The following is a 9,440-nucleotide window of genomic DNA, read 5'->3' as shown; positions in this document are numbered from 1 at the left end:
TTTTCAATCTAGTACCTAATGTGCAGCTTGAAATGTGTCGTATGTTAATATTTTCATAAAACAAACCATATTTAGTTTTGAATTTGTGATTTTTTTTTCTTACAGCAAGACCAACATTAGCAAGACTAACAAAAGCTTTGGACAATGAAGGAGATGTATCATGTGAACAATGCAACAAAACATGCCTTGACCAAGGCTTTATAAAAGGAAGTGTATGTTATGGAATTTCTCAGTGTTAATGTGTGAAGGATTGATATAAATCATTATTTTATTTTTTTGCAAAGGCAAAAGAAAAAATTTAAATAAATTATACCATTGACTCCTTTTCTTTGTGTAATAATATATTGCCTTCTTGAAGAAGAGGAATCTAAATAAAAGTATATGTATTCCTTAATGACTTTTGTTTTGACGTTTGACTGGAATTATTAAAATATACAAAGGATAAGGAAATCAATCCTAGTTATGAATTTAATAACATCAAATTCATCAAATAAAAAATAAAAATATGAGTTTATTTAAATATTTAAGTTATAAATTTGATGAAATTTGCATTGTATTGAAGATGATAATTAATTTTATGAGTTTTAATTTAAAAATTTTGATAAATTTTTTGAAGTTTTGTAAAAAAAAGTGATAACATTGTTGACATTTTAAAACATAAAAAATCAAATTGTCACTTAAAATTAAAATAAATGACCAAATCGAGAAGAACATGAAAAGTTTACTGAAATTAAGTTAAGGGACCGCATATGCTATTTAGCCTAAAATATAGTATAGAATCATGCATTAAATTTAACTCATGGTACAAAAAATTTCAGCATTTATCGCAATATATAAATATAGATATCTATTAAAAGTATTACATGATAAATAAACCAAAATTGAAGAATCAATCTTCAAATAACGAGTAACAACGGAGATTCAAAATATTGAAATAAGTATTTAATTCATTATATAATTTTAATAATTATATATTTTTAAAAATTCACCATTTATGTAATAACTCCATAAAACTTGTTTGTTATTTATAAATTTTTAAAATAAAATAAAATTGGTCAATAATCAAGCGTTAATCTCAAAATAATGAGAAGTAATGGAGATTAATCAAAATATTGACTGAATTATAATACTATAATATATTTTGAATTCGTCCATTAAATGTATGCAGACTTTTTTTCTTATATTTAAGGTGGAACGTGGAAGGGAGTATTATTAGTCAAAGAAAAGATTTTATAGTTCCAACATCAAAGACTCTCATAATGACTAAATCTTTTCATTTTGGAATTTTATGCATTGCTTTGGTACTAGCTTCATGTAAGAAACTCAAAATCCCTAAAGTTCTATTTATAATTATATTGAACATTTTTCTTATTCTTTTAATATTGAATTTACAACCAGCTTATTGTGAGTTTCTTACATGAAGCTAGTACCAAAACAATGCATAAAATTCCACAGAGAAAAGATTTAGTCATTATGAGAGTCTTTGATGTTGGAACTATAAAATCTTTTCTTTGACTAATAATACTCCCTTCCACGTTCCACTTTAAATATAAGAAAAAATAGGTTATGAATCTTTGGTATATTATCTATTGCTCAACTACTTCCATGTTCCACATTAAATATAAGAAAAATATTCTAGATACATTTAACGAACGATTTCAAAATAAATTATAGTAGTATAATTCAGTCAATATTTTTTAGATTGATAATTTACTATTGGCTATGAATTCAACAACAAATGTTCAATAATAAATTAGTTAAATAAAAAAATATTAATAATAAACGAGTTCAGTAAAAATAATAATATTAATTAATGACAATTAATTCATTTTTTCTTAAATTGTTAAAAAAGAAAATGACAAATTTGGTATATATTAAAGATATGCTAAAATCATATTTGTTTACAATAATTGATTCATTTCACCATTTTGCATTTCGAAAATACTTCCAACATGCATGCACTGTTAATTTAATAAACAATTTTAATTTACTTTTATCAAAATTATAGATAAAGATTCTACATGCATGATTGCTTTACGTGTACTGATATTAAAAATTTATTGTTCTAATATAATTTTTTTTATCTAGTTATATTGTAAGGTTGATTATTTAAATTCTTTATTCAATATTTAGATATCTCTCTGATTCTTTTGTTTTTCTGCAAGCACGAGAAATAGAAAATTTTATCATATATTCGCATATTTATATTTCTACTGTATATTTTAATAAAAAAAAATCAATTTAATCCTTTTTTAAAATAAAAATCAAACTTTAAGTTTTGTGTTTCACAAAATTTGAAAAGAAAAAAAAAACTTTTCAGAATACAAAGTTAGAGTTTTCTAGAAAAAATGTTGTGTTGAAAAACTAAAAAAATATTTTCGAAACACAAATTTCGAATTTCAAAATCAAAATTATTTATCAAAGCTTTCAAGTTTTCCAACATATAAAGTTCGAATTTTCTATAACACATTTATATGACAGAAAACTTAAAAAGTTTTTTGAAAGTTAAATGTGTTACGGATAACATGAAAAAAAAATTCCAGAACACAAAAGTCGATATTTTATAAATACATTTGAGTTTCAGGAAAAATCTTTTAAGGCAAATAAATATAATGCAAATTTCATCAAATTTATAACTTTAATGCAAATTCATAACAAAAGGAATATATTTCTTATTGGCTATAGAGCTATGATACTTATTCCTTCAATGATGTTTCCCTTAGGGTTCAATATGATATTTGCTTATAATTTATACTACTTGAAATTTATGAAGAATGAACAGGGTTTGGTATAGTGCATGTATATTTTCCATTATAGAGGTAAGAAGTGTTGGAACCAAGTTGGTTTTCAACTTATAGTTTTGAAGTTAACAAAAGTATTTTATGAGAACAATAAATTTGGATTAATGGCTTCGTTAAGTATGCAAAAAGTAAAAGAAGAAAATTAGAGGAAAGTCACTAGAGGATGAGATTAGAGGAACACAAAGTATACACGTCTTCCTCTAAACATATGCCTCTAAAAGTAACATGTCTTGGAAGGTTACGAAGATTTCCTTGGTGTGATGTTTGGGTCTGAAGTCTAGGTCTGATGTTTGCGTCTAAAGATTGGGTCTGAAGAACGGCTCTAAAACTGCGTCTGAAAGAGCGCTGTAAAAGACCTCCTTAACTTATTTTTTAAAAGCCTATTATAGCGCTCTTTCAAAGAGCGCTGTAAAAGACCTCCTTAACTTATTTTTTAAAAGCCTATTACAACGCTCTTTCAAAGAGCGTAGTAAAACACCTCCTTAACTTATTTTTTAAATGCCTATTACAACGTTTTTTCAACAAGCGCTTTAAAAGACCTCTTAGCTTAGTATAAAACAAAGCTTTGTGACCTCGTTATTTTATAAAGGCTTTTATAGTGCTTATTAACAAAAGCGCTGTAAAAGACCTCCTTAACTTATTTTTTAAAAGTCTATTATAGCGCTCTTTGAAAGAGCGCTGTAAAAGACATCCTTATTTTATTTTTTAAAGGCCTATTACATCGTTCTTTGAAAGAGCGTTGTAAAAGACCTCCTTATTTTATTTTTTTAAATCCTATTACAGCGCTTTTTCAACAAGCGCTTTAAAGGACCTCTTAGCTTAGTATAAAACAAATAATTAGTAAAATACCTTGGATTTGTTTTTTCCTCCAAATAATTAGTTAAATACCTATATATATATATATATATATATATATATATATATAAATATTATTTTGGGATGATCAATTAAAGTTCAAGAAAAATTCTCAATACTCAAACAATGCTTTTTCAAGTTCAATATAAGCAGAAAATCAGTTATGGCAAGTCAAACACTTAAATTACAAGAACTTAGTATAAAACAGTAAGAACAAGCTAAATATAAGCAGAAAATAAGTAGAAGCAGAAAATCAAATACAGTTCAAGCTAAATACTAAAATGCTCAATTCTGGCAGATCAAACAATAAAATTACATGACTTATATAAAACAATTAAACACATTAAGATGCCTTTCTTCTTTTCCTAGTGGGATTCACATTTGTTTGTCCATTAACGATACGAAACGATTGATTAATCAAAATTCCCTCATCATGATCATCTCTAAGATATAAACCATCATCAATTGAATCCATTTCATGTGGTTGTGAGGGTTCGTAAGGTTAGGACAACATATTAAATTTGTTTTAAATTTGTTTTTATTTATTTAAAGTGAATGCTTTTTATTTAAAGCGCAAGCCTTTTACAATGCTTGTATAAAAAGCGCTCTAATATATCATTTAATTTTATGAAAGCGCGTGTATTTTACAGCGCTTTTACAAAAAGCGCTTTAAAAGCCATGTAACATAAGGTGGAAGCGCTACATTTTACAGCTATTGTGTTTAAAGCTAAATTTGAAACGAGACTCTAATGCCATTTGTAACACCCTAGTTTATTTATATTTCTACATATTTATCAATCTTAGTAACTATCTAAATATATTATTTAAAAGTTTATACTATAACCAGTGTATTTAAATTGCTAAGTGATCTATCTACGAGTTTTACAATAATCTCACATTTTTATAGGTGTTATTTATATTTGTTGCTTTGATATATTGTAAATATTGTTTTCTTGCTTTAATCTGATTATGTTTGTTGATTATTAACTTTTGTACCATAATTGTTATACGAATTTTTTTTCTCTATACTGTTTATATGTAGTTCTTTATAAAGGAGATTCAATAAGTTAAGACTTGCTAGAAATAGTACCACCATAGTTTGGTTGGGATATTTTAGAAACATGGTTCTATGGAATCTAATTCAAGATAGAGTAACCGGAGATCACGAGAATTTAGAATTTATATAAATCAAATATAGATTCGATGGTTGTGCTGCATACTAATTGAACCTGATAATGATAGATTAGAAATTGGGTGAATGTTGAAGAAGTTGGTAGTTGAATAATTAAGAACATTACTTGTGTCTATAGAGAGAAATTAAATAGATTGTATCATCTAACGGAAACATGACTTAAATTTCAAAATAATGATGATGATGATGATGATGATCTTAATGTTGTAACCAATTCTTGATTAGAATGTTAGAATCTTAATGTTGTAACCAATTCTTGATTAGAGAAGTTTAAATTCTAATGGTAGATGTTTTAAAATTTTGTAGTTATAATACTTGATCTTATGAAAAACCACAAGAACCCTAAATTAAGCAAGCTTATTAGGGGTCAAACTAGAATTTGAGTCATGTAATTCTTTCAAAAGATTAAGTGTGGAGTAAAATCATATTCTTTAGAAGGTTGAATTTCGAGGACGAAATTCTTTTAAGAATGGTAGAATTGTAACACCCTAATTTATTTATATTTTTACATAATTATCTATCTTAGTAACTATCGAAATATATTATTTAATAGTTTATACTATAACCCGTGTATTTAAATTACTAAGTGATCTAAATTATTCTATTGATTTAAATATTAATCGCAAGGCCTTTGGAAAGGATGGAAACACATGTCTAGCCCAAGTACATTTAAATCAAAGAAATATTTACCCTGTACCACCAAAATATTTTCAAAATACCAAAAATACATTAATTTTTTTTTTTTTTACTATTTCACACAATCTAAAGTTATTTTTTTTTTCACAATTTTTTCATTTCCAGAGCCGTAAAAACGTTTTCCGGTAGGTCCTAGTTTTCCAGTAACTTCCGAAATACGTTTATTAAGATTTGCGATCCACAATATGTTTCCATAATTTTTTTTTTAGTTTTTCGGTACAAAAGGTTTATTATGAAAAACTTAAAACAAAGTTTTCTGGTACATAAGGAAAAAAGCGTGTATCGGAAAACTTAATTGACAAGTTCTTCGGTACAAAACTAGATTCCGGAAAACTTCATATACAAGTTTTTCGGTACAAAACTATTTTTTAAATTTATTTTTTAAGTTTTTTTATTTTAATAATTTTTTTAAAATACTAACAGATATGGATAAACCGCTACTATTAATGGATTAAACATACGTCGATACTACAAATATTTTTGACATAGATCAGGTATGAATAAATATAATTAAAATTAATATTGTAAAAATATATTATTATGAATAATAATAATTTATTTTATTTAAGATATTTAATACGAGGGACGATGTTGTGAATTGGGCAAAAGAAATCGGTATAAATAATAAATTTACTGTTATTATCAGAAAATCAGTTATACAGACGAGATGTCTCTCTTTACTTCATGAATACAGTGAGGATATGTAGGAAAAATTATTTATTCTCAATTCTCATGAGGTAGATGCACAGAATCTCATGATGATGGCTCTTTTTTTTTGTTGTTGTCAAATAGCTTAGTGGCTACACTCACACTGTGGAGAAGTGGAAAATTTCGGGTTCAAACCGAGGACCACTAACAATTATAGCTATCTTTTATTGACATAATATATAAACAATAGTAATGCACATCCAAACACAAACCTTGTGGATTTTACTATTATATACTGCACTATCTTTTAATTGTAATGATTATTAATTCATTATCCATTAGCATCCAACAATAACCGTTCCTTTCTAAGAAAACATAAATAGACAATATAAGAATCTTGAAATAAACAATTGAATATAGCAATACGTTGATGATTACAAAATAGATAAAAAGAGAATGAAGCGTACCAAACGATTGGTTTCAGGGAGCGAAAGCCACTGCTCAAAGAGCGTTTCAACGAAGCTGAGGTTAGACTTGAGAGCCATAGAAGACACCTCTGGTAGCTGCAAAAATTCAACATCAAACGACGCCGCGTCGTTAACGACCTCCATGCTCATCTAAAACCAAAACCGTATCGTATAATAGTATCTCTCATTAACAAACCGGACCGAACAATTATCAAAACTAATCGCGGATTAGCTTTTTCAATGGGTTTGGATCGAAAACGCGTGCAGCGATTAGATTCTAGGAACAAATGCGGTTGTCATTACAACTGTGAATTAAGCAGGAACCCTAGATCTTTTTTATATAAAGAATTTAGGATAAATTAGTAATATAGATCGGGAAAATTGAAAGTGCTGGTTATTTGTAGGTAGATTTTGATTTTAATTTTGATGGAAGAAGAATGATAGTGATAAATGAATCGATGATTTGAGGGAAAATTTGTGCAGAGATCCACACGATTTTGGAGGGAGAAAACAAACAATAGAGCAGATACTGAACAAATAAACAGAGGTGTTACGTTTACGTTACTTATTTTTTGTTTAGAAATGAAAAATTAAATTATAGGACTTTTTTTTTTCCTTATAAGAAAATAAAAATTTGATGCGCTGCCACGTGGCCTGCGTATATGGAATTGCAATGCAAGTATTCAACATCCGCCATCTTTCTCCACTTCCATGTTCCAACTTCCAACCGTGTGATTTTGAAGGTTTAAAATTTATTTCGAACTTGAGTTAGTTTTTGTGTTGAATTCTTTTTTTAGAATTAATTTTTATTTGAAATTAAAATTAGTAACTTTTGCATTTAAATCTAATTTTTATATTAAAATTTATTATTTAACTTCTATTTATATAAATATATGTAATATAAATTACTTTTTATTTAAATTATTTTTAAATAAAATCAATTTTACACGTTAATTTATTGGGAATCAATATTTACTGCAGAACAAAATATGCATTTAGTATTTGTTTGAAGGATTACAAATTGATTTGGTCAAAGATATTTAATGAGCATTGATTAGAACTCTAGTCTAGTTATCGGTGACTCTATTTACTTAGCATGAATAAAATATAGATCCTTACAATTTTTTTGGAATGATAATTTGAGAATATAAGGTATATAATCACACAACGGGCAAAAATGAAACTACACAGTTCACCATCAAATAATAGCTGGGGGAATGTCACCACCACACGTCCACACCAAACATAAAAAACATGAACTATGCACATCAAATTCTCACATGGATCACATTACTCTATCTCTTTATATTTTTTACTATAAAGTGTAAACTGCAGAGGAAGAAGAAACTGGACCAAAAACTGTGTTCATTTTGGTAGGAGCATAATAACTTGAATCATTCATCTTCTGCAGGGGTAGAATTGGTAAAGCAGCTTCAAATTTAAGCACTTGAATCAGTTGTCTAACACTTGGCCTTAATGAATAATTAGGATTAGCACACCAAAGACCAACAACAACTAAACGTTCCATTTTCATCTCATCAAACACACCCCCAAGTTTTGTATCAACAACTTCAACAAAACTTCCTAATCTATAAAGTTCCCAAACCCAATCATGTATAGCCATTTGGTCTTCCTTTGCATTAAGATCAACTGGTTTTCTTCCGCTAACTAACTCAAATGAAACAATTCCAAAACTATATATATATATCAGATTCCATTGTAGCTTTACCTGTTGTGAAATATTCAGGTGCTAAATATCCCATTGTACCAACTATAACTGTTGTTTGTGAGCCTTTTTCATGATCAACTAGTCTTGCCAACCCGAAATCGCCGACTTTATCATTGAAATTTGTGTCCAACATAATGTTGCTTGATTTAATGTCTCTATGTAGCACGCATTGTTCCCATTCTTCATGAAGATACAACAACGCTGAAGCTAAATCCATTGCAATGTTGTACCTCATATGCCATGCTAATACGCTTTTTCCGCGATATAAGTGTGAATCTAAGCTACCATTTTGCATGAATTCATATATAAGGAGTAAGTCTTTTTTTCTACGACACCAACCAATTAGTTGTATTATATTTCTATGCCTTAGTTGGCTAATGATTTTCACTTCAGTTGCATATTCCTTTATTCCTTATTTGGATTCTCTTTATAGCAACATTTGAATCTATGTCTTTTAAATAGCCTTTATAAACACCACCAAAACCACCTTGTCCAATCTTTTGTGATTCTTCAAAGTTATTTGTTGCACTCGCCAATTTATTGTAACAAAACCTTTTTGGTCCTGTTCCCTTTTGGAATTCATCATCCATTTTTAGGTCAAAAGTTGAATCTTCTTTTTTCATTTTAGCCCTTTTCCACATTAAAATACAAAATCATCCTAAAATAAGGAAACTTGATGCAACAACTACACCAACTCCTAGACCAACCCATATAGTACCTTTGTGGCTATCCATCCCATATAGTAATTCAAACAAATTTTTTAGTTTTTAAATTTTAAAATGCTAAAATAGATTTTTTTTAGATGTAAATCAAATAAGTCCTAAATAATTTATTTCATATTTCTTGCATTTTTTATAAATTCAGTCAAAAGTGAAAACAAAAAGATATCAAGACATGCTCTGTCGCATCTTTCACATGATCCATGGCCTTTACAATAAGTTTCACATCGTCCAAACCTATTGTTAGTCCTGCTAATGCTGGTCTTGGTTGTAAGAGAGAAATTTCACCAATTCAAATTCTATGTTTTGTTTTATGAAAATATTAAATACGAC

At 27.8% G+C, this 9,440-nt stretch overlaps 1 pseudogene; it reads right to left on the bottom strand.

Moving 5' to 3' along the window:
• Positions 1 to 7,720: 7,720 nt before the first annotated feature.
• Positions 7,721 to 9,047, bottom strand: LOC101512512 (L-type lectin-domain containing receptor kinase IX.1-like; annotated as a pseudogene).
• Between the last annotated feature and the right edge of the window lie 393 nt (positions 9,048 to 9,440).

This window comes from Cicer arietinum, chromosome 3 (genome assembly GCF_000331145.2).
Source record: "Cicer arietinum cultivar CDC Frontier isolate Library 1 chromosome 3, Cicar.CDCFrontier_v2.0, whole genome shotgun sequence".
Lineage (NCBI taxonomy): Eukaryota > Viridiplantae > Streptophyta > Magnoliopsida > Fabales > Fabaceae > Cicer > Cicer arietinum.
Note: the sequence above shows the minus strand (reverse complement) of the source record. Positions and strands in the feature narration are given on the sequence as shown.